Source organism: Cupressus sempervirens, chromosome 1 (genome assembly GCF_028749045.1).
Source record: "Cupressus sempervirens isolate cs-2001-9-10 chromosome 1, ASM2874904v1, whole genome shotgun sequence".
Lineage (NCBI taxonomy): Eukaryota > Viridiplantae > Streptophyta > Pinopsida > Cupressales > Cupressaceae > Cupressus > Cupressus sempervirens.
The window spans coordinates 563939578-563967377 of record NC_143118.1 but is presented as its reverse complement, the minus strand read 5'-3'; the positions used below and the strand labels follow the sequence as shown (position 1 = coordinate 563967377).

At 38.8% G+C, this 27800-nt stretch overlaps 1 pseudogene across 1 annotated transcript in view; it reads left to right on the top strand.

The window, feature by feature from the left end:
- LOC149578677 (epoxide hydrolase 1-like) overlaps nucleotides 1-27800 on the top strand; it is a 183054-nt pseudogene that overhangs the window by 123556 nt on the left and 31698 nt on the right. The window contains exon 4 of the transcript XR_016364731.1: nucleotides 3075-3316. The product of XR_016364731.1 is annotated as an epoxide hydrolase 1-like (transcript). The remainder of the gene's footprint in view (nucleotides 1-3074; nucleotides 3317-27800) is intronic.

Genomic DNA, 27800 nt, shown 5'->3' with positions numbered 1-27800 from the left:
TTCGAGTTTGTCATCTACATCCATTGATATGGCAGTGGTATCCTTGTTGATTGGTGATTCCATAGTCTTCGATTCTTTATGGACCAGTGGCTGTCCAAGCCGAAATTATTTACTACTTGACTTGGCATTGACTACATCCATGATTCAGTACGAGGGCATTGAGGAGTGTTTCTTTGGGAAATTTGTTGTTTGGCATTGGTATGATGAGATCTATGATATCATTCGAGTTGCTGGTCAGAATTATAGCAGCATTGTTAGGTGGTCATGTGGGTTGGAATACTGGTTTATGGGAGTTCAATTTCACACCTTGCTGGTCTGCTTCATTGTATGTATGTTTCATGGAGTGCGGTTGAGATACTTCTTCATCTCATTCAGCACATTTGGTATTTTTGTTTGGGATCCGGGCCCTGGTCTCATTGATACATTGGTGCTTCAGGGTCCTAATGAATTGCTTCACAACTTGTGGTTCACTAATATTTATATCAGAGTGACGAAGCGTCAGCATGGTGGTTCCCTTTTGAGGCAGATTTGAAATCCTGGAATCACTTGGATTTGCAGTTCAATAGTTGAGGATGTGGAAGCCAATGTAGGCTTATTAGAGTTTCTGCCTTTAGTGTTCCAGTTTGGTTCTTTCGGAGAGCAGTTCATTGAGGAGTTGACAGAGTTGGTACAGTATTTGATTGCTCTTCCTTCAGGGGGTTTTCATGAGGTTACTTGTTTGGGTGCAGTGCAGGATAGTGTTTCTAGAAGATGGAACTACAAATCTTCCAGGATGGCTTGGGACCCTGGGATCATTCTTGGTTATGGTATGGACTTGCCTAATGTTTGTGGAGTTGGATTGACATTGCTTGAGGACAAGCAATCTTTGGGAAGGGAGGACTGTCATGTCCCCAATTTTTGCCCCTCCTTAGTGACAACATTTCTAGCAAGGTTGGTCTATTATCTGGTTCCCATAGGCCAACAGAGCATAGAGGGAACCAACCCAAGGGCTTTGAGAGTCATGCATGAGATTCTCAAGTACTTTGGAGCAGTAGACAACAGTTTCCTACAATTTAGGAGAGATTCCTAATTTGTAGGGATTGACTAGGAGTGGTCTAGGAGGCATTTGGAGACCTCGGCGAACATTTTGGAGACTTAGAGTGCATCTCCTATTTTTTAGGAGGCATTCCTATTTTTTAGGAGGAACTCCCAGTGTAGTGACAGTTCTCTCAGAGGTGCACACAGTAGGGGAGATTCATTGGAACTCAATTTTGGTTGATTGGGGCAATCTCCTACTTTTTAGGAGCATCCCTAGATTTTAGGGATGGACTGCCTGTTGACCCATCTTGTTCGGCATCAGTCATAGATAGGTGACAAGGTCAGATTCATGTTTGATTGGTCATTTTGGGCCTTTTGGGACCATTTGGAAAATATTTTAATATATTTAAATATTTTCTAAGTTGGTGATTAAATAAATTAAATAAGGTTAAGTTTTAGCCATTTTGGAGTAATAAGGGGTTTTTTGGCCTCATCTGGATGCACATCCTATGGTGTGATAGCTCGTTGGAAAGGTCTCAAAATTCTCTAAATCTTTCTCTTTGGTCTCAGGGCATTTCAGTGAATGGAATTCTATCTATGAGGGAAAAGGTCATTTTCTAGTAACATGACCACTTTAAAATAAGAAATTATAACATTTTCACTACACAATGCCACTTGGAGACACTTAGGGTTCAATTTGCAATTGAGAGGGGGTTATAAGGAGATGGAAGCTTCATTCTAAGATCATCTTTTGCATATTGAAAAGCTTGTTTTTGTGAATTGGCTCTGAGAGAGCAATTCTCCATCTGGGGCGCAAACCCCAGGTTCTGGATTGGCTGGGACGTAGCCCTCAGCAGTTATTGGCATTGGATTCTTCAGACAGTGTGCGTTGCTATCAGGGATAGAGTACACCATTCTTTATTGTGGATTCAGGTTGCAGATTTATGGTTTCAGCATTACAAATTGATTCTTTCAGCTAGGACGTGATTCCTTGCAGTCTTACGGCTGCCATTTGCAGCAGTTTGGCATCATTGTTGGATGTAAGCTCCTTGGAACTGCATTGGATTTATTATTTGGCTTTATAAATCAGAAATCTGCCTGGTACGATTTATAGCAATTCTGATTTGGCTCTATGTTCTTATTTATTTTCAGTCTCCTCTCATGTTTATTGTTCATTATTCATTACTATTGTGAAAACTATCAAAAAACACAAAACAAAAACAAAACCTTCTACAACTTCTGTCTATTCTCAAAGACCATCAAAGAAATCACAGGAAAATATAGTTTATTAATTTAAAAACTATAGCAGATCAGCAAGGGCATCTATCAGGGATCTTTCAAGTTGGTACACAACTTTAAAGGCAAATGTTTAAAGGTTTTGAATAGCCTTTGTCCTTACTAGCAGAATTGAGATTTTGTGTTGGTAAATTTGGCTCTAGTATTATTCAATGTTTCTTCTTTTGTTTATTCATTTAATACTTCTAAAACATGTAATGAGTGATTTTGAGTACAAAACATGGGTACTTTTCTTAGAGTTAGATTATTGGGCCAGCATATCTTCTTGGTCTACCATTCAATAAACGGACAAAATAAACCTTTAAAGAAGTAGAAGAAACCATGTTTTGGCCAAATTCAGCCCAGGTCCTGGTGCAGAATGCAAACTTTTCCATTAAAATGTCAAAAGTTTGTCCAGACCCTTCTGACAGGTTTTTGGCTGGCCTGCATCCAGACCAGACTTTTGGGCCGCTAGGGAGGATTTTGACAATATAGATAAATAGGTTTGATTTCACACAATTTTTTGTAGATTCAAGCAAATTTGTCAGTATAGAAGATTTCTTGATCATACTAAGTTAATGGTCATTTTAGATAGTCTCTTCTCAACTGTTAAGAATCCATTTAAGTCTAATGTCCCGTTCCTTTTTTGTAGATATTGTCTTGAAGGTAACTTTGACATGTCTTAGAAGTTAGAACTTTATCGAAGACTTTCTTTCTCCATTATAGTTATTTATTATAACATATTTTCTACTTAGCTATAAAATATTTTTGTATTGTTGCAGGAACCTGGAAAAGTAGAAAAAGAATTTGCAAGTTATGATTCCACAGAAGTTGTGAAAAAGTTTCTTTTGACAACCAACACAGATTTATTTGCTGCACCTCCAGACAAGGGAATACTAGAAGTGCTTGAAACTCCAACAAACTACCCATCTTGGATCACTGAGGAAGAAATTCAATACTATGGGAAACAATTTGAGAAGACAGGTTTCACTGGTGGTTTGAATTATTATCGAGCAATTGATTTGTATGTTTTCCAAACTTGAAACTTTTAAATTTTGAGTTTTTATGTGATTTTTTTAGTGTGACATTGTCTTTGATGTATCAAATGGTTCGAATTTTTCTAAACTTATCCAGAAGATATACAAAAAAAGAGAAATTTTGGTATCTTTGTTGGCTGCTTTCTCTCTAGCATCATTTATAAAGCAATCTCCAAAGTGCTTAATGTTTTTCTAGGAACTTAAAAAAAATAGTTGTATTGTAACTGAAAGGATTCTTGCTAGCAATTGGAATGGTTATAGCCAAAACTGTAATATCACTATTGAATTTTAACCATTAAAACTAGATCTGGAAATGATAAAACAACTTTACACGATTAAGAGCAAATATCACCACAATGATAACTAGTCTCCAACAGAACCACTAATTGCACCAAAAGCTCTTCAAATGTGATTTTAATGAAATAATAACATTAATGAATCAAAAGAATTCCAGTAAAGCTGCTTGGCAAAAGTGGCAATAGAAAAATATAAATGGGCACATAAACTGCATACTCTACATAAAATCTGTACAAACTAGCAAACTGATTAATGCTGACATTGTACTAAATGATCTTGAAATTGCTGCAACTTTATACATGATATGAATCTGATTTTTGCATCACATAGGCTATTACAAAAGTCATTAAAACATCACGGAACAACAATCCCTACTGTAAATTTGTGACAATGATTTTGAACCTGCAAAGACAGATAAAACCAAACTGCTCATAACTGCATTACTTCTTGAAGCTCTATTGTAACCTCTGAGTGAGATCACCCTCATGTCCCAAATGAGGATTCTTCGATAGATACCTGCAACCAGTATGTTTTTTCCCACTGGTTGCAATCTCCTATTATTCGTGTCCACAGTATTTACTTGAGCACAAAATACTCTAGCAGATAAATTGGCATGAGATGATATGATTTTCTGAATAGAAATTTTATAAGTTTAATATGTGTCAACCAAAATATGGGTGACTAAATCCCACACCTCGTTTTGTAGGGAAAACAAATAAAAATAACTCTTTAAAACCAGTAACCTAATCCTAAATGGATGCTTGCACTAAAAAATTTAAAATTACAAGTTACATAACAAGGTTAGCAGTAAAGGCCTTCCAAGAAATAAATCATCCTATCTGATGAAAGATTTATTCATGAGATTAAATTCCTAAATAATAGGACATGAAAAGTCCATCCTTCCCAAAATTGCTTGTTCTTATCTAATGCAAATTGGGATGTGCAAGTATCTTAGGTCCTTCCCAAGTGGTGTTCTCAAATGGTAAATTTTTCCATTTAATTAATTTTTTTGTGATTCTCCTGTTTCTCAATATTTTGACTCAGATATCCATCACTTTTTTAGAATCAAGATCAACTTGCCCTCACAATATGCTGATTGAGAAATTTATTTAAGCAAGGGACATGGAAAACATTATGAATCCTACCATTTGGTGGAAGCTCCAATAGTAAGCAACTTCACCATTCTCACAATTTTTTAAGGTCCATAGTATCAGCGTTTGGGCTTCTCAACTTCACTCTCCTTACTAGAGGTCCGCTATATGATCACAATCTCAAGAGAACCAAGTCATCCATCTCAAAACATCTTCCTATCCTTTTCTTCTGCTCATTCTGTTCTTGCTGAAAATTATCTTCATTAGTGTCCTCAACATTCAATGGCTCTGACTAGTCAAATCAAATGCTGCAGGAAACAACAGATCAACAAAAGAAAGTCCATTTGTAATGTCCCCTTTTTGTGACATTAGGAAATTGTAAGCCAAATAAATAAAATATTGAAAATGACTTGATTGGGAGCTGAGTGAGAACTATTAATAAGTCATTTTAATAGTAAAGGGGGGAAAGATGTTGAATGCGGAAGAAGACGAAAGACAGAATGGGGAACGCCGAAGAGTCACTGCTTGGGCGTTAAAAAAAGAAAACTTGATACGTTTCAGTATGCTTGGATATGTTTTCATTTCTGATTTCTTCTCTTGAAGATTTGGAAGCTCAACTTCAACCAATTTGAGGACAGAAGCCCCTCGAGCCAGAAGACAATGGACGGAAATCCATTGCTCGTGGGAGATGTCATATCAGATGTCTCACTTGTTGTAATGCCCCGCCCGGAGATCCTTGGAAACAAGGATTCAAATCAAGCCAAGATATTTTTTTTTTTACAAGTATGAATGCACAAGACAACATGATACAGGGATCACAAAGATCGCAACGGAAGACTTCAACACAATCCCGGCAACCAACGAATCTCCGAACACCACTACCCAACTGACACAGCCAAACAGAAGACAACAACCACCACAACAAGATGAGGGCACAAGAAATGACCACTCATCAACAAAACACCACGCTGGGGTAATATGCAGAATCCCGAAATTTGGCTAAGCCTGAAATCCTGAAGCCCTGAAAATTGGCTAAGTCTGGATTTTTGAAGCCCTGAACTTTCCTAGAATCCATAACTTATCTCTGAGAGGTCTGAAACCTATCTCAAACTATTTGTCGCATATATTAAAATATATCTTAAGTATAAGGAATTAAATATATACTTAAACGATATATTTTAAACCCCAAGAGACTAAAACAGAAACACAAAAATTGCATTCAAGAGAAACCAACAGAATGCAAAATGCAACAACATAGGCTCGAAGAACGCCCAAAAGGGTATCCAAAGCCACTCTCAAAAAGATCAGATCACGAAGAAAAGTGCCCGCTGATGGCACGCGCAGGTTTTTCACAAAAACCGTGCGACACTTTTTACTAAGGGAGGGCGACACTTCTCCCTTACTGAGTGCGACACTTCTCAAGAAGGCGTGCGATACTGAAAAAGTATCGCGCGACATTTCTCATAAAGCCGTGCGACACTCTTCCAATGTCGTACAACACTTCTCCAGTAATACGTGCGACACTTCACAGTCTCGTGCGACATTCTTTCTATGGGCGTGCGATACTTTATCAGTGTCGCACAATGCTGAACAAATGTCGCCCATAGAAAGTAAAAACACTTCCAGAACTCAAAAATGGAGAAAAACCAACAAAAGAACTTCCACACCGGGGAGTACGGGATCCCCAAAGGCTCGAGGAATGAACACTCGAGTGCAAGAACAACACAGAAAGGAGAACATCCAAACCATCTAAACTACAGCAGCAAAGAACACACTGGAAATAAGCATTGCAGAGAACAAAAGCAACATCGCAATCTACAGAAATGCATCTCAGGAACAAGACAACCAAACTAAGTACGTGGTTCCTCCCAACCATCAATAGCATCATAAGACCATCGTGGGTCCTAGCCATCCCCCGCGCGTAACATCCCAAGCCACCGACCAAATCGTCGGTACTGTCGTAATAGGGACATCACTACTAAAACATGCATAATAATAGCATAAGAAAATCTAACATGCTACTGATAACGCATAAGATAATCCTACAGTAGATAACATCACCTATCACATGCTAAACAGTAGTAAGCAACAGATATACTACTAAATCAAATAACATCATCTAATCATATGCTAAACATCAGAATAAGGGAATGCGTCAAATAAAATAACATCATCTAAACATGATATACAAGCATCCCAATGAAAGCATAAATCACAAGAAAGCATACTCCGGAACCCGAAGTACCAAGTGAAGACATCTAGCAATGGTCGCACTAGGACAAAAGATCGTCTCTGTACACCGATCCCTAGCAGTGGTGAAGGTAGCTACGCCTCCCAACCACGTGGCACCCGTAGGTCCACACCCGCCGTGCTGATGGAGATAATGATCCAACCACAAACACACAAAACAACATCCATGGCTAACACTCACGCCAGACAGTATGATGGCTGCAACCAAGAACCTAAGACAATGCAAGGAGTACAGGTCCTGGTCAGACTCTCAAAAGGCTACTAAGTAGGGGCTGACATCATGGAGAGTCGCTTGGCATCGACAAGCCCAAGCTCGGATCGTTCGTTTCAACTCCTCAACGGAGGGCCCCGCACACACATTTTATTATCTTAAGTTTTATTATCAGTCACACATTTTCTTTAATTATCACTTATTTAAAACTTCCTCTGCCAACCCTATGGGACTAAGGTCACCAGGCTGCGAGATAGAAGCCCCCTCCATATGCTACCCTACCCTACCCATGCTCATCCTACGACAAGTGCCCGTGGGCATGCATACTCCCATCCCAACCCCAATGATCATAACTTCTGGCAAATCCACGGAAGATCGGGCCTCGCAAGTCACCCAACAAATGTACGCGGACGTACTCGTGTGTGGCGCACCACCATCACGAAGATCATAACACAAGGACAGGAATGAGAACATAATGCAAAGAAAACACCCAACTGAAAGCAACACGGGAAGGATGGATTCTACACGAATCCCAAAGCCAATAAAATCATACATCATGAAATCACTCAACCGGCCTCAATCCGAGAGTATGGATTCTACACGAATCCCAATGATGTAACAAGACCAAACATCATGAACTCACTAAACCGGCCTCAATCCGAGAGTATGGATTCTACACGAATCCTAGCGTTCATGAAACAAAAGCAAAGGTCCAACAAAAACCATAACAGGTATAAAATCACTCAACCGAACACAACGTCGGGAGTACGGATGCAACACGCATCCCAATGCAACATAAAAGTGCAACAGTGGTCTGACTGATATCCAAACGGATCATCAAGGTCCACGACCCACATTGTGCCAAGAAAACTCGAGAAAACAGGGCGGCACGCAAAATGAGGTAAAAACTCGAAAAATTTGAAAAACTACAAAATTAAAACCCATTTGGCCTTTGGGTTCAAAAACTCCAAAAATCCAAAAATAAATGAAAACGGACACCGTATGCAAAAACGGCCAGCATAACGGTGCAAAACTCCAAACCCTCATCCCAAAAAACAGGGAAATGTTCATACCCGCCCAACTGGGTAGAACTAACATACAAAAACGGAGGGGAACACTAGTTCTCAGCCTCCAAACAAATGGCTACAAAAAACAGAAGCAAAAACGGAGCAGAAACAATAAAACAGGAAAGCCCTACCTCACAGCCAAAAGGGCAAAACGGGAATCTGAACCATAAAATAAATATCCCGCAGAAGTAGCTGAATATCGTGGCAATCCAAGGTTTCCCCGAGCTGGATCCAACGAGCCCAACCTCGCGACGATCTCACGCCCGTAGCTCCCACAACGAACAAAACAGTAAATCCTCATGAAGAGGATTTTGGGTTTTACTCTCCAACTTTCCAATTTGAAAGTGAGAAGTGAGGAATTAAATTCCTCTTTGGATACTTATTCACTTTTTGGGTGAATAATTGATTAGGGCATTTAACCAGCCAATCCAGTTAAACCCCGAATCGACCCAAACGAAAATAGGCTATTCCTATAAATAGGAATTCATCTATGGCAAAGCTGCTAGAAATTAAAATAAATCAATTAAAAAGCCCGAAAACTCAAAAACACATAAATCACCTTAAACAATTTTCGCGACAATGCGAACCTCTAAATGCACAGACACGCTTACTGGTCTAATCACATAATGCAAATGAGTTCGGATTTAATAATCACCGAAAGGTTTAAATTAAACATTTTAATAAAGGATACGTCGACCATAAAAGGACGACATTGGGAAAATATGAAAGGTTGAATCACTAACTCCATGTGCCACTGCCAGGGATATAAATCCTGCACACTAAACAACACGATCAAGTGCAATTGCATATAATAACATAGCCGAAGCAATAAATGCATTAAATCACCTAATTTAAACCATTTATTTAATTATATTAAAATAATCTATTTACATCACTCACGTTCGCAAAAGGCATAGCAACGCAAGAATGAAGTAAGTAACCATAGCATTAAATCCATCACATAACAAAATCAGAGGTATGTCCAAATACCAGATAATCAGATATCATCATAAAACACACTGTCATCTCAAAATGGCATCATCATGCAATATGATTAACTGAACAGCATAGTAGTCTAAAATCCATGATACTGGAATCAAAGTGTAACATCTGACCCTCGGGTCCTCTCAAATGTAAACATAACATGAGTAACAAATATCTCTCTAATCAGAATGTAACAAGGTAAATGTTCGCAGCACATAACCCAATAATCTCACATGAACAATCCATTCTAATTACTTAAGCATTTAATAAGGCACTTAAAACACATAAGGGAACACAGTCATCAACATGACTAACCACTGCTACAGGAACCTAGTCTAGTGTAGCATGGTAATAGTACACAGTGCAATCTCTGCACACATCTCAGGGTAATCATGGAACAACCTCATGATACCACATCGATCCTGGTAACCACTGGCACAAACCTCAGTGAACCAAAAGTCACATCATAATCTCATAGATCAGTCAAAAGCATAATCAATGCAACTGATAAAGAAACATAAATCTAAACACCTCAATGGTGTAGACCACTCAGAGTTACAATCATGATCCATCACAACAAAAGATCATCAAGGTCGCATCCAACAGGATGACTTACAATAGTCAAATGGGAGAGGCACTACACTTGTGTTGAATTTAATCTCTTTTTCTCCAATCTGACTATTAATTTCTTTATTTATGATTGGAGCTAAATATTATTCTACTGAAGAATTTGATTGTAATACTCATTTTGGGAAATCATATTGCAGCTAGTTATTAATGTGTCCTTCTCTGAAAAGTGGAATGAAATTGTTTTGACCCTATTATTTGCCAATACTTTGTTGGTTTGAATATGTAGTTTGCATGAATTATTTGTTTACATTTTTGGGCTAAATATCCAGGTAGGATATTTCAGCGGTAGCTTGTGATGCTTTATTAGAGACAATTCAGAAAGTGAAAAAGGGGTATTTACAATCCTAAAGCCTTTGGAGGTGAATGGAAATCTTTGTTCTGTTCTAAATTTCACTTGTGTAAGTGAAACATTTTTGTGAATTTTTCGTGTGACATTTTATGTGCCAAACTAGCTAATGTTTTTGATATTAATAGCAACCAAAAACAAGGGAGCTGGCCCTCAGTACATTACCATGGTAACACCATTAACAACACAGTAACAACAAAACATTACTAGCAACCCACTCTGCCCAAAACATCAAAAACATATTAACCAGGTAGTGATCCCAGCCCAGATAGAAGTAGACATATCTACATAATGATTGGTGACTCGACTAAAACCACCAGAGCAAAGCATAAAACCATAGCTAATAAAGTATCTATAGAGTTGTTTATAGATAATCCACATAAAAAATTTACACATCTACTAGTATATCTACTATAGTAACTAAATCTTAAAAATAAACAGTCTCTAAGGCCTCCTGGTCTGAAAATAAAAGTTATAGTTGGACATAAGCAGCAACAGAGTATCAAGAGAAGAGAAAATAAAAACACAAAGCCTAAGCATTGGCCTTCTCTTTCCCTCCCTTTCTTAGCCAGGAGGACCTTGGCCCAGTCATCTGCCAAGAAGCTGTAGAGCTTGGCTGAATCCTCTGTCCCAAGACTGTTCTCGTCATTCCCCTGTTGCAAAAACTGAAGACTGACTGCGGCAGCATGATTTACCTTGAGCAAAAATTTGGAAAGAGTGGTAAATCTCTCATTCAATGACTCAAACTGTTCCTTAAGGGCCCTAATCTCCTGCTTAATGTCTTTGACATTGCCAAACAACTCCTGGCAATGAGCATAGTTACCCTTCTCAGCCTCCAAAGTCTTAACTTGCAAAACACATAGGGTTAGTAGAAACCATTTTTTTGATGTTCTTCTCCACACGCACATGGAAAGTCACCATCATTGGTGAGTCATCTTTCTGTTTTCCTGAGAAAGGGACCACACTAGTACTAAAATCCACTGTGTTCATAGTGAAGCTAGCCGACACATGGGTTGTGAATTGGTTGGCCTTCTTTTTCTATTTACTGGTCGTAATCTCCTCCAAGGCAGAACTGATCTCTTCAAACCCAATTTCATCAAGCTCATCACCCTTTTCCCTCTCCTCTTTGATTATTTCTCCTCCCTATCACTGGTTTCAAATTTTGTTTCCTCATTAATTTCCCAATCCCTATAGGCTTTTTGTTTCATCCTAGCCCTTCTTTTTGCAAGTCTCCTTGACCCTCTCCTACCCCCCTCATTTTCTTCCTCCGAATCAACTAGGGCAATTTCCTCACTCGTTTCAACTTTTGGCATTTTTTTGAGCCCGTTATTTTTAGGGTTTCCTGAGGGAATGGACGATAGAGTGGGTTTTGGCATGGGGGCCATAGTGCAACCCCCACCATTTCCAAGTAGGGTGGGTCTTGGTTGTTAATAACAGAGCAAGGAGGGGTGAGTGTCAGGTGGAAATTATAGAGATGAAGGATTAACCCTTGATGCAAAATGGTGTAATTTTGGGCTTTCTTTTTCCTATCCCTAACGTTAGTTACAGTGGCCTCAAGGTCATGTAATAGAAAGAACAATGTAGAAATTTCATCATGTTGTCTAAAGTGGTTAAGCAAGGGGAAATAATAAAAATAGAAGACTCCAAATCTACCCTCTAAGGTTAGATATTTCATGAGGACAAGACATACCTCATTCCATAGGGATGGTAGATTTTCTCTTTTGAACCCACCATGAAACCTCACTAGCTTTTCGTTTTTCTTGAAGAATCTGTTCATGTTGTTCTTGTCTGTAATCTTGGTAACTTTCTGCCATTTCCTTCTATCCATAGCTAGATCAATTGCGATTGCAATGATTTCCTCATTAACATGGATAGAAATATTGTTGATGGTAACTTTCCTATCCACCTAGGAATCGACAAATTGAACCGAAATGTTGTCGTCATACCCAGCCATGGCATCCATGAAGGGCACCGGATAGTCTTGACTAAGGAAAATCTAGGTACAAGGTAACCTGGCATATTCCTCAATTCTAGAGGGCTCAATTCGAACTATTTTTCCCTTATTTCTAAGCCTTGCTCATAATTCTCCAAAATTTCCAGATTGCTAAGCTTTAGAATGCCCTGAAGTCTTCTTAAAAGCCTTAAGGAGGAAATTAACTTAAATTGCTTCGAATGAAATTTTAAAGCTAAGATACAGTAATAATTATAAAACATGCCTTCAAAAAACTAGTCCCTCTGATTATAGCTAGCCACATGTGTACCTTCATCCTTACCTTTCCCAAACAACCACTTAAGCCTCCGAGAATCGTACTTCAACAAGCCATTTGAATGTTTCTTAATTATGTAATAAATATTCATCGTTTGATTTAGCTTGACATAATCTCCCAAAATCTTTGTTAACTTACATCCACTCCGTCTCATAATCACCTCTTTGTATGCAATAAAATTTACCCATTTGATCATTTGGAATCCAACTTGACACCATATCCTGCCTTAATGAGATAGCCAACAACAATAGCCAATAAGTGCAAATTATTTTGAATTTGTTCATCGAGCACTTTATATAGAAGTTTTTTCCTTCTCAATTAGAGTGTGGATCTCAAGTGGGATTGCTTCCATTTGCCATTCGATTTGAAATATTAAAATTTGTGGAACCATATACATAGAAAACTGATTGTGTGGATATCTAGTGATTTTAATAGTTCTTTCGAATTCTCATTTACTGGGGGGACCAAAGGAAATAAACTTTATATCTCAACCAAGTATTCAATTTGTGGAATTAAATCACCATGGCCCTCTATTAACTTGGGTTTTTCTGAAGCTTAACTACACATGTAAAATAGTATCCAAGCTTATATTTTGTAAAGTTAGTAACTGCCATGAGTAATTTGAAAAATCTATTGGGCAAATATTTGTGAAGAGGAATTTAAATGAGGTAAAGTTTGAGCAAAATTGATTGTGGGACCCAATATTATTTTTGCTATTGTTTGGGACTATCACACTTGGAAAGATTATTCTTGCGAATAGTCGCTCCCTTCTTCTAAGATGTTAGATGAACGCATTTAATATTGTTTGAATGACCATCTATTGAAATATATTGTTATTTATGGCCAAACATTATAAGAGCCTCTAATATCTTTGGTGGAGACTATTGTACGACAAAAATATTTGAGGGCAGATTGTAGTTTGATAGAGATGAATTTCTTGTCATTTGATTCGCATTAATAATTAAATTACTTGACCTTGGTTCGAATCTCAACTATATAGCCATTTCTTGAGTTTGTAACAATCATTCACCTTGTTTCAAAAGAAGTGAGTGTGGAATGTTGATGGGAACAACATAGGTTTATCAAATTCCAGGTAGTGTATTTTCAAACTGTAACTATTGGGTTGGGATACACTGAGGAAAGTGATAATCAAGAGTTTTTGAACTTGTTCAATAAGTAGAATTGATGCTTTAAATTGGACGACTGTAAGGAGAGATAAGGAGATCATCGAAGTTGTTACTCGGAGCTAATGAAATGTCCTAAAGTATTCATTATAGAGTTTCATAAATTCTTGTTGGCATTTGGAATGAGTCTCTATGGATGCTACACTTTAGATTGAACAATTAATCACTGGATGCAACCACTGTGGAGTGAACATTCCATTCTAAGTTAGAAAATTACAAGTGACATGAATTAAGAGCTTCAAAATCGTGTGCTGAAGGAATCAAAGTTTTGTGCTTAGTGTGCCTGTGCGAGATTGAGAAAATTGGAGTTCAGACGGTTTGGTCCTTGTTCATTTTCGAAGTGTTGAGACTCTTTAGTGATTGTTTTCAAATACAATGAAAAAAGTTGGGGACTTCACTATGGAGTCCAAGATAGCTGACTACTAGCTAGACCGCGACAAGACAAGAAGGGGTTTTAGTGATGATAGTTTTTTCAAAATTAACACCTAGAATTAGTAGAAATGTTTAGCATATCTAGAAGTGAAACCACCAAACTCTGAATATTTACCATAGAACTAAGGTCTGAAAAATACTCTCTCTTCCCATCTCAAGGTTTAAAAGAGACATTTTTAGAAAGCAAATTGAAATACAATTTGAGACAATGGAAAATCTGAAAAGCCATGTTTTCTTTAAAGAATTTAATGAGACATTGTATGGGGAACAACTTAGAGGCCTGCAAAAAGAAGAAGAAATTGGGAATGGACTCTATTTAATAGGTTTACAATTCAAGTCTGTGAAATTTCTAAAGGTACTTCTTTGTAAATTGGTGGAATTGAATTCATGTTTATCGAAAATAGACTAGTTTGGTTGGGGTTTGTCGTAGGTAAATATTGTGTAGCCGATGGGTTTCGTCGGGAAGGTTCTTTTTATGTAGCCGACGAACCCCTTTGGGAAAGTTCTTGTATGTAGCCGACGGGTCCCTTCGGGAAGGTTCTTGTCATGTAGTCGATGGACCCCTTCGGGAAGTTTCTTCGGAAAGTATTTATACCCCCTTTGGGAAGCATTGTAATCATTAGATCTTATCAAGCATAATGTACTGTTTGGCATATGCGAATAATAATAAGAAGTTCTACTATTCATATATATTGTCTGTGTGTTGATTTCTTTACCTAGTACGGGTGAATATTTGGCGCCGTTGCCCGATGAACCTGGTGCACAGACAGACGGATGAAGACTAAATGTCGAATCAGTTAAACAAGAATAAGAATAAGTTGAAAGAAAAGGACGACATACGCACCGCGCAGGAAAATTTAATTTTGGTACAATAGGTTGAATGTAGACGAAGATTTCAGCAAGTTATCAACAGACACAAAAGCACTGAAAAATTGTTGCAAGAGACTCGATAGTGGCTCGATTTGGTAGAAGAAGCAAGGGAGGAGTTTCTGAACTTGCATACACCGAGGGAAGAGAATCCAGACGGAAGGGGATCGACTCGCACGGTTCGGAGTGCCGAGGGAGCACGAGCGTGGAGTGAACTCTTCATCCGAGATATACTTCCAGAACAGATAGCTTCGGTTGACAAAAACCCTTCTTCACCAAATAGCGCGATTGTTGGAAACAACGTGGGTGTTGAAAATAGTGCGGGTGTTGAAAACAGTGCCGGTGTCGAAAACAGCACAGGTATCGAAAACAACGCGGGTGTGCAGAACAACGCAGGTGTGTAGAACAGCGCAGGTGTGTAGAACAGCGCAGGTGTGATACAAAATAGCACAGGTGTGATACAAAACAGCGCGAGACTGCAAAACAGCGCAGGTACACAACAAAACCCACAACATCTAGTAATAATGGTAGGACCAAAAGAAAAGTTGCCTAAATTTGATGGTGAAGGAAATGCCGATCCGATTCGACATTATAAAACATGTGAAACGATCTGGAGGGCAAATGGCATAACAGATACAAATGAATGGATCCAACAATTTCTCGCTACCCTACGGGGTGTTGCAATTGATTGGTTTACTGAGACAGATCCACAAAAGTTAAACAGTTGGGATAATATTAAGAAGGAATTTATTGCAGAATTTCAAATATTGCGAGACGATAATGAGATTGTAGCGGAGATATTCAATACTAAGCAAGGGAAGAATGAAACAGTTCGAGTCTTTGCTAGGAAGTTAAAGGACCTAATCAATAAAATGGAGAATAAGCCGATTGATGGGCTACAAAAAAGATGGTTCATTGAAGGCCTTCACTCGAAACTGCGAAACAAGATGAAGATTGTGCCACCATCGACATACATTGAAGTGTACAATTGGGAAATGAACTTCGAAAGTGAGCAGAAGACAAAGAAGAAGAAGAAGAGCAGCTCGTCTGATTCAGATGATGACGCATCTTCAAGAGAAGATAGCAGCGACAATGAAGGCAGCAGCAAGAAGGTTCGCGCCCACAGAAGGACACGATCAACATGATGAAGGGGTTTAAAAATATGCAGGAGACAAAAAGCAGTGAGCTGTGGGGCACAAAGTGTAAAACCAATGGTCATACTAAAGGATCTTGTCCAAAGAACCAATTCTGCAAAATTTGTCAGATCACGGGCCATTCGACAAAGGAATGCCCCTTTAACATGAAAATTAGAGGATCTCCGCAGGTGCTTCTTACACAAGCAGCTTCCACGTCAGGAGGGAACAAAAATGCAAACATTGATGGTGCCACTTTGGGTGGGTACAGGAATAATAGCAGAGGGCAAAACAACAACAATAGCGGTAACAACAATAATGGCAGAAGGAGTCAAATTTAGTATGATGGGAATGGTCGGCCAATAGTTCAATGCCGCACATGCAATCTGTGGGGTCACTTTGCCCGAGAGTGCACAACGATGAACACACCAAAATTGCTATGCCGATGGTGTGGACCTGGCGATCATGACGATGCTAAGTGCCTGAAGTCTGGAGTAAACTTGATTACTGTCGGGATGGACAAGGAAGAAGTTCTGGCAATCACTTGGAAATAGGTGAAGCTCTACCCTGATCCGACGGAGGAAAAGAAGAGACTGGAGGAAGCTCGCGCAGAGATCTAGAGAGCAATGTAGGTAGAAACGACACACCTGAAGGACACATTGGGTACCTCTATACGGAACTACATAGAACAGAACATTGTACGAAAAATATTGCAAGTCGAGGTACCCGTCAGGATAAATGATTTGTTGCTCACTATGCCTCAGCTCCGATTGGCACTCACAAACATCATTCCTGCTGCTAAACTACCAGGAGAACATGGAAGGGAGCAAGAAAGTGGAGCAAGTACAGCGGACAAAAAGGAGAAGGAAAGTGGCGCAAGTGCAGAAGATCCGATGCTGTTAGCCCTCTCATTCGGACACCACCCAGTAGTCTTCGAAATGGGAATTCTCGGAAATATATTGACAAAAACGATTGTGGACGGAGGGTCCGGCATCAATGTGTTGCCTAAAGACACCTGGAAAAGGTTGGGACAGCCAACATTATGGCCGCCTACATTCCAGCTACTAACAGCTGATCAACATGGAATCAAGCCATTGGGAGTCCTGACAACACAACTAGTGACGATTGGAACACAGCCATTCTTGTTGGATTTCATCGTGATCCCACTGAAGTGGAGAGGCTATGATGCCATTTTGGGTCGAGGGTGGCTGATACAAGCCAAGGCAAAACACGATTGAAAGAAAAATACTTTATCGCTTGAAAGCAAAGGCCGGAAGTACGTCATCGATCTACACACTCAAATGGTTGGGAAAGAAGCTCTATCGTTAGATTTCGAAGAAGAAGAGGATGAAAGGAGGCAGAATATGGAACCAGATCAGAAGGGAGTCTTGCGGTTGGAAGGAGGATGACAGACGACGATCTGGATTTAGTGAACGGTCTTTACTACTGGCAGATAGAGGACTACGAACTCTTTCTGAGCTGTAATATGTTAAGGGTTGATGAAGGTAAGAAAGAAGAAGGAAACGAATGTCCGAAGGAACACAAAGAAGCCGAAGAAGGAAATGAATGTTTGAAGCAACATAGAGAAGCCGAAGAAGGAAAGGTGGGTACGGCTGAAGCTGAAGGGAAGAATACACAGTATGAACCCGAAAGGAGGAAAGATTCCACTGTACGACCGTGCAGGAAGAAAGTATTACATCGAACCATAGATATAGCAGAAAGGTGCCAGCAGCAAGGAAGACACATCATATGGTCTGCACAGGAAACAAAGTGGAAGGGTTTAATAAAAGTTGCACCAGTATGGAGTGGACGTGTTATTAACAGCCAGAAGGGGCAGCTGACGGAGTCCATGGTATTGAGCTTCGGCAACAAACTGGGTGATATGGAAAACCAGATGGAGAGATCATGTACCTTACATAAACTTGATGAGCAACAGTTGCACGAGTGGGCTACGGAGGTGACACAAAACAGGCGTAGAGCATGGCACGATAAGCACTTGAAACTGAACAGGTTTCAGTCAGGGAAATGGGTGTTAAAGTATGATGGCCAGAATGAGATCAAGCCAGGCAAGTTCAAAGTTAAGTGGGTCGGACCATATCAAATTCGGGAAGTGGGTGATAACGGAGTAGTAAAACAATGGATGCTAGATGGAAAGGAAGTGTTTGATGTAGTGAACAGGTCAAAGTTGAATGTCTGCCATGAAAGAAGTAACGCACCTCTGTGGACGAACAACTGAGAGAAGAAGACTATAAGTGCTGTATATATGTAAATATTGTACATAGTTGTTCGAAAAAAAAAAGAAAAAAAGAGTGAGAAGTCACCGTACAGACTTCCCAGGCCCGTACGGCTTTTACCATCTCTCCACTGTATGGATTTTATCATATTGATGCACTATATAGTCGGTTTTAATAGAAGGATGCCATTGTATGGTTTTTAAAGGTGCCACCGTACGGTTCTAAGAGACAGTTGCTACATAGTTCCGTACAGCTTTGTGGAGATATTGTACAATTTTCTAATAGCGTATTGATTTCTTGTTAGTAGGCACTGTATGGATTTCGGGTTCTAGCCACTGTACGGATTTTTAGTATAACTTTGTGTACGGATTGTGAGGTCATCATGGTGTACGGATTTTTCATTATATCATGGCCAGCGCACGGGTTTTTAAATCATTGAACGGGATTTAAAGTTGCTCACTGTACGGATTTTAAAATGAGCATACTATACTGATTCTAAATAAAAGCTACCATACGGATTTTCTGAAGATTGATTGCTGTACAATTTTTAGGCATTGCATGGATTTTTGAAGGAGTAACCGTATGGAGTTTGGAGCTCTCGTGTTAGTGCAGCCGTACGGATTCCCAAGCAAGGAAGTGAAGATTCAATTTGTTAGAACATGTTGCCGTATGAATTGAACAAGACTAGGTGCAATACGGATTTGAGGATTCAACCCCAACCTATCATGTATGGACTTTAAAGGCGTCAAGCTTGAGGGATGGGATACTTGATACGTCCAGCCTCTCTTGTAGCTTGGTAGCCATATGGAATGAATGGGTTTGCAAGAAAGAGGAAGTAGAAGAGCTAAAAAAAAAAAAAAAAGTCAACAAATCAAGAATGCTCAGAATGAGTATCAGATGATGCCATAGGGAAGGGGAAGCACCAGCGGTTGCTAGAAAGAGTGTGGGATTAGGAGAAATTGCAGAAATAGTGTGTTTCGTGCATTTTTCTGTGGGCACTGCCCCTCGACTCCATCGAGGGCATTGCCCCCTAGACCCTCAGTCGTTACGGATATCAGTCGTGGGAAGTGTGACCAATTGATGAAACTTGGAGCTGCTGCAAGCATAGTGTGCCAGAGGTGGAAAGATCTACAAAACAAGCATTTTGAGAGGGGTGTTACACTTGGAGTAGGTGTTGGCCGTGAAGCTGTCTTGGTGGATGTAGAGAGAGCTCAGGAGGAGTTGATCATCCAGTTGAAGGCAGTTCAATGACACTTGGCTCAGTGGACCCAGAGTTGGAAGCAGAGAAAGCGGCACTGGTGGCTATCAAGGTCAGCTTGACTTAGGAGACAGTGGCTACAGATGCCATGTGGGCTAGAGACTAGTTTGCTGCAGGTACAGAACGAATGTGAAAGTGATGTGATAGAAGCAGATTTATCTTGTTGTAGTTAGTCAGTTAATGTATTTTGTTTTGTAATTGTCATCCGGAGATGACTTTTTCTTTTGGGGGGGATGATGTCGTAGGTAAATATTGTGTAGCCAATGGGTCTCTTCGAGAAGGTTCTTGTTATGTAGCCGACAGACCCCTTCGGGAAGGTTCTTGTATGTAGCCGACGGGTCCCTTCGGGAAGGTTCTTGTCATGTAGCCAACAGACCCCTTCAGGAAGGTTTTTCGGAAAGTATTTATACCCCCTTCAGGAAGCATTGTAATCATCATATCTTATGAAGCATAATGTACTGTTTGACATATGCGAATAATAATAAGAAGTTCTGCTATTCATATCTATTGTCTGTGCGTTGATTTCTTTACCCAAGATAGTAAACAAGGTTTATTGAATTGGGTCTTGGAGCCCTCAATGGTTGCCTTAGTACAATATAGGTTACTGGAGCATCTGTGTGAATATGTGAGACTAACGCTTGCTTCTTGTCTCAGTGAAATTATTAGGATAACCAATTCTATTACACCTTATGATGTGTTGGAGTTCTTTCTAGGTAAGGAACATATCAGGTGGGCTAAAAACCTAATACCAAAAAGAATAAGATAAAGACAAGCCTAAGGATGAGCTAAATCCTATATTTAGCAGGGCTAAATCTTAGTTTTGGGCCAACATTAACAGAATCAATCAAGACTCACTTCACTTTAGGCTCTGTAGTGCCAAGGCGGGCAAACCTTAGGAATTGATCTTATTAACTTGGTATTCTTCTTTTCAAGACTATCCCCTATAGCAGAACATTGGTCACAAATTCTTCTTAGGTTTGCAAAAAATTCCTTGACTATAATAGCTAGTTATAATCAATAGGAAAAATGCCACAAATAAGTATTGACCAGTAACTTTAGTTCTTGATTACTAAAATGGAAAATTGGTTATAATTGATGTATATATCTTGCAATTGTATAAACTACCAACTTGCAACTAAAATTAAGTGATCAGTGCCTTATCTATTGTTATATAGAGTTAGTACTAGCAGTCTTGGACCTATAACTGACTTGCAGTTAAATTTGTCAACAGTGAACTCTGAACTTCATTCTTATCATATCCCTCTTATATGCCCATAACTCCACCTATTATTGAAAGCAATTACTTAATTCCTTGAACTAAATGCAATCAACATGAGATATACAATCTATCTAAAGTGTATTAAATGTAAAGAACATTGTTCATTTTTATCTCAAAATCAAAGATATGTAAGGAAGGAGACAAAATTTAGATATACAAATGTGCAGAAATTCCCTTTTGTATTAATTTCCTTTTGAAAATACATACAACACTAGATATAGACTCACAATGTAACTCAAAACTTAGCAGTTTGATCTTTTATATTCATTCCTCTTTCAATTTCACATGTCTGAACACATTTATACAATCACAAAAGATTGGACGGACTGTAAATATAAAATAAAGTGAAAAATATACAGACTTCCGACCTCAACTCCTCATCGTGGAAATCGTTAAATAGGATTGCAACAAGCTACAAATGAGAGGACACATTTCATGACCTTAATGAAAAAGAGAAGGCAAGACATAACAAAAAGATAATAAAAAACATTCTCTTGCGCTTGATCCAAAATTAGGAGGATAGTTGAAAAGTCAGCAGGTGGCACTTTACTGCAGCAACTTTATCTTTACTCTACTTTATCTTCTTCTGCTATCCATTTCCTCAAAAGTTTCAAAATTTGATAGGCCTATTTATGAGAGTTTTATCCTTTTGATAAAGTGATCAGTGTATTTGATCTTGTCTTTTAATCTCTTATTTTCCCTTAACCTTAATAATGTTTCAGCTACTTCCAGCTAGTAAGGCCTTTTTTTCTGCCATTGCTTCCCACACATAGATTTCTCGCTTGGTGGGCCACTTTGTAGTTCTAACTTCTGCTAGGTCCTTCATGGCTTTAGTCCACTTGGCATCTGTAATTGCTTTAGATTCAACAGAAAACTTGTTTAAGTCTATCTTTGCTTTGAATAGGGAGTCAATCAATTTATTAAATGGGGTATTAGAGCTGTCTTCAAAAATAGCCATAGTGGCCTACTGAGTCAAAATGGCACCAAAGGAATCAAACAATTCCTGCCAATCTCTCACTATACTAGTGGTATCCAAAATTGGTGGTATACAGGGCTGTATTCCCTGAGATAAAACTTTCAGTTTACCTTGTATAATTTGCAATTTACTAGTGAAGAAGCCAATTAATTCTTTAACTACCTCTAATCCCTCCTTCACTGTGATTATCTTATCAATCAAATCTGGCTTTTTAGCCATCAATACAATAAGCCTCTCTAAAAACTGTGTATATCATAGATTGAATGTGGGTGATAACCATGAAAGTGCCTCATTGCAAAATCGTTCAACACTTTGTAAAGCAACATAAAAGCTGTGAGCATGTTGTGATATATTTTTTAGAGTCTCAACCCTGTGGCTCATCAAACTTTTAAGGATCTTAGTCCTTACCTCATCTCCTCACTGAGTAGGTGGAGCATCAATGCTCATTCTTCTCGATTCTGCTATATCCTTTGCCTCCAAACCATCTATTTGTGTTGGGGCCTCAATTGTGTCCTTGGCTGGTTGCTCTTGATCTTTTTGCTCTTGTCTCTGTTCTATAGCAACCACCTGCTCCGCATTTACAATTTGCTCTCTGAGAGATACAACCTCAGCCTCTATTGCTTGGACCTTAGCCTCAAGCTCTACAATTTTCTCCTTACATACATGGCTTTTTCTAAGCTCATCCTCATAGAGCTTCCTTACATTAATGTAATCATGTATGGACTTGGAAAGCCTGGTTTCAATCTCCTCTACCTTGGCCTCATTCATGAATGAGAAATGCTTCACGGCCTTTGAGATTTCTATACCAAAGGTGCCCTACAAAGTCCACACAATCATGTTACCCTATTCTGTGCTCAGTACATCCATTAGCTTTGGTTTATTTGATGATGGAGCCATGTTCCAAACTGCCATAGATTTTGTATCTATGTTGAATCTAGTTCCTCTCTGTAGGCCATCAACACCAAATGCCTCATATGAGATGGCATTCTCCTATCTCCTTATTTGATCAAGCATAAATGCTTGCTCCAAACCCGATCTAGGTACTAACAACATGCCACTCCTCTGCACAAGGTTCCTTGCCTCCTCTAGAGTCATGATTTCACTCTCAGGATCATAAGCCTGTAGCTTCTCAACCAGTTCCAGCTTTTGCTCATCTGATTCTCCTGGTTTTATCTTCGGTACCAACTCACTTTGTTTTACTTTGTACAAAAAGCTCTTGAACTCATCTGATTTGATGAATTCATCATCCTTTATAAATTGTTGAGCCTGAATGATCGTATCATCCAGCGTTGCTGCTAGTTCCAAGTCTGTGAGTGTGCTCTTAGCTGCATTAATTCTATCCTAGAGATAGCCTTGCCTTAAGTCAGCAAAATACTAACTATTGCCTGAAATGTGTAGGGTCCTCTATTTCACCTCTGCAGGGATATGGACCACTTTCTGTCTCTTATTTCCTTTTGTGACCCATGATGCCTCAAGAGTGTCATCTTCCTCTATTTCTAGAGTCACATTAGGTTCAAGGCTGTCTGGGCACACCCTCTCTTCTTCTCCCATAGGTTCCTCTGGCATTTTGGCCACGATCTCAACATGGTCAGTGACCATCTTCCTAATCCTATGAGGATAGGGGATATCCATATAGAATCCCATGTAATTGGGATCTACTCTCTTCAATTTCCTCCACCCTCAACATTATCCAACTTTGCCAGTTTATCAGTTGCCTCACCTTCTACAACTCTATTTGGAATAATATCCTCATGTGGTAGCTCCTTGGTGCCAAGTAGCACATAGTTCCTTATTTCCTTAAGGGTTCCCTTCATCCAATTGTTAGGATCATACATCCTGTGGGGACTAGTTGACAGGTTGTAGTGGTGGAGGAAAGAATAGGTTTGATCAAGAGCCTCTTTTCCAATTGAAAAGTCCCCCACCCTAAAACATCTACACAAGAAAGTTCCTTTATGTACTTTAGGACCTAGATACTCCCTATTGACCATAAACAATTGCCATATGAATTCCATTAAACCCAACCTAGGGGGAATAAACTTTGGTAATATGTGGGGTGGCTGGGGACAACCATAGACTCTCATCAAGGAAAAAGTTGGAAATAAGAAAATGTCCCCCCAATTATGGTCTAATCTTTTACCCTCAGGAAGCAGGGCTGGTCTCAACAGACTTTTCAAAATCTCAGGTGCACTAAAATAACCTGGATCTAACATTCTCATTATTACAGTACTAAAATTATTAAAGAATGAAATAGAATCAAAAAAATGATAATTACTATCCGATACCCGTGTCCACAACTGAATTTGTTAGCTCTCCATTTGCATTAGTGGTATGATCAATGAAATTAGAGCTCACATACCCCACATTCTTGTAGAGGATTAGGTGCATCATCAGTGAATAATGATGGAACTTGAAATCCTTTAACTCTCCACTTTGAGCCAGGGCAATGTTTTCCTTCATTACCTCCAAAATGTATTCAATATAATCATACTCCCCCCCCATGGTAGGAGTCTTGCACATCTCTAGCAATGATAAATTCAGCACCATACACCATATCAGTTCCATCTCTTCTAACCACCTTGTGGACACCATATACTATCTTTACAAAATAATTCTTAAACTTGTCCAAAGGCATCATTTTTATCACCTTCTTAGGGTAATCACCCACACTTTAAATCCATAGGGATATGCTGCAACATAGACTTCCCAATGTAGGCCTTAGTATTTCTCTTGAACTTCTTCTGCAAATCCTCCAAATCTACATGTTGGCCCATGGCTCCATCGAATCCAAAAGCTTCAATGAATGAAGCATGGTCAAGTGTATAGAGGATAGTTCCATCTCTCTAGTGGAAGGATTTGGTGGCCAAATTGTATGATCGAATTAGGGCCTTCACCAAGTCTACATCCACAAAAACCTCTGGAAATATCAATTTTGCTAGGTTCTTCTTCCATGGATTACACATCGAGATCTTCTTCTCCTTGTTATGATTAAAATATTTGAATAGCTTAGAACCTGTGACCCCAGGGCATGTAGCATCTCTGCACAGAGCATATCGGTCGATGAAAGCATGGTCGTCTACGACACTAGCCTTTGAGGAACCAGGAAAACGCTTAATCCACTCTTCAACAAACCTATTAGGTTTTCTTTGTCGTGTTCTCCCTCCCTTAGAAGTTGAAGCTTATGCCACTTCAATGTCCAACACTTGAATTTCTTCTACCTCCTTATCAGACATCTTGAAACTATGCTGAAAAACGCTATATGGATTTCACTCTTCAAAATTGAAAACAATTATCTGTATGCCCTGAAACTCTGCACTTACTCAAAATCCTTTTCTCAACAAACGGAAACTATAACTGATTGATAGAATGTCTTTATAGCTTGATGTATATTATCAACGTTCATCTTTGCATTGATTCTCAGCATGCTCGAGCCATAAAATCAGCTTATTCTGTCACCTCAAGGGAGTGCTATCATTATTATCAAATGTTGCACTTTCTGTTCATTGCTTAAATCTCATTGGTCTAGAACCCCTTGTTTCCAGCACAGAAGATGAAAAACAAAATCTCACTTAGGGTTTATGATACTTGGATCAACCCCATAGTGAACAACCCTCATAATATCTTAGGCAGGGAAGAGATGCCATTCGATCTTACGATCTCTTGGAGTCAAGAAACCTTATTGCACTGTCACAAGGCTCAGAAAAATCCTTGCGATCTTGCAACATGCGGTTTATACTGCACAACATAACATCTCATGTTGCCCTCCAGACCCCTAAGTTACTATGAGACACTGTTACCTCTCTTACTATAGCATCGTGGGCTTTACCTTTTACTTTTACAATCTCACAACACAGACCTCTTCGTAGCCTCTTAGCAATTCATCCATTAGCTTGAGATCTTACGATACACTGTTTATTGTAAGATTGGAGATTACACTATGCTGCATATATAAAATAATTTTTCGGCCCCACTGGTCCAATTAAGCCACCACATGGTGTACGTTTTACAATTAACAAATCAGGATCAGACACCTATCACTTGCCTGACACTGTACTGCCACTGAGCCCTGTCACTTGGAACCTTATGATCTTACGATCATAAATACCCCAGAGCATCATAGCATTCTCAATCCCATTCTTCGATCTTACGGTTAGGACTTCATCGTAACATCTTACAACTTTTCAAAAGACCTCCCAATGTCCAGATCACCTCCTTGTCATAACATCGCATTCCCGACTTAGAACCTCTTTGACATGACATACGACCATACGACACAAAGGAATCGTAAGATCAGGCATTTTAACTTTCTTATTTATGATACTATGATGTAATACATATCTTAAGATCGAGGAACTAAAAACATTACACTACAATCTTTTGTTAACCCTTATGTCATAGCATCGTAAGAGACAATGTAAAAGACAAATAAGCTTCCGCTCAGATTTAAAACCGAGGGTAAGGGCTAGACTCCACCTTTTATGAAATCTCTTGTAGGATAAGATGAGAAAGTAACCCATAGGGCATCACTTTCCATACTAGGGCAAGGAAAAAATAACTGAATTAGGGCAAAATAGTCTGTTAGGGCCATCTTTTAAAAATGAAAACTAATAACATATAAACCCTAACACCACAACACTCTTTTTAAAGTATTTTCAATACTTAAAAATTACAAATTTAAGCTCAGTGAAAATAGGGGCTATCATGATGATAGCATCTTGAAAAAGTTTATACAATTGATTGTGGACAACCTAGGTGGAGTACATTGATATCAAAAGCCCTACCTTTGGTTAGAGGTATGAAACCATGGAACTTATGGCAAAACCAGATTTTTTATCGTCATGTTGGATCTTGGTTCTAAAAGAGTGATTCTTCAGCTATTTCAATACTTCTTAAGTGAGTTTAGGAAACATTGTTTAGACATTGTGAGAGCTTGCATAACAACTATCATGTTCTTAAATATTAATTGAGGATGATGGCATATGTAAAAAAATTCAATCAGATTTTTTGGCTGTTTGGAGAGGGGAATATAAACTTTCACTTATTGTTGGAGATTGTAGCTACGAGAGAGATCTTTATCTTTGGGCTTTAATAAGTTATGGTTACCTTCAACCGAAAAGGACATTTATGATAAATTTTAAAACTAAATATTAAGACATGTTATACAACATGTGCGAGGCATGGAAATGCGAAGAGTTGTATTTGATAATAAAGAGTCATGTTTTGGGAATTTGAAGAGAGGTTTGGTTGTAATGTGAAGAGTCTTTCCATATGTTATATATATTACATTAAGTGAAAGACATTGTATACACTTGAACTTTTATTATCAATAAAATGATCTTTTGTTGTGTGGTTGGGTTTTCCCTTCATTATAGAAGGGTTTTCCTAGGGTATTTCTATGTGTCTATCTTGACTATTCCTTATTGTTGTTTTCCATTTTATTTCTAGGAAGATATCCAACATGGTATCAGAGCAAGATTGAACGGCCCCTCAATTTTATCAGATTATAGAATTTTTTGATTCTCGATAGAGAAGTGGTCGTTTGCATGAAAATGTTGCATAACAGGAACTTTGTTTATTCAAGCAGGCCACTCATGATTTTTGGGAGTAGGATCATTTTTGCAAACTCCTTAGAAAAAGAATGGTTGTGACTTCAAGCAATGGCCATGGTCGAGTTTCCTAAGAAAAACATGACTAGCAATAAAGTGATCTATCTTTATGTCAAGAGTTTGGCCCAAGTTATTGGAAGGGAAGCAATGTTAATTACCAATGTTGCCTCATTTATTTAGTAATTGGTGTTCGGATCACTGGGTTTTTTAATTTCAAATTCAAATTCTAGCAGAGAATGAACATGTTAAAGTGATTGAGACTGGATGTAGCCCTAGTCAAAGGCATAAATTCATCACTAGAATGAAAGCAAATAAAAATTTGAATTGAAGCAAATAATTTGAGCACGCAAAAGCAATTAGGA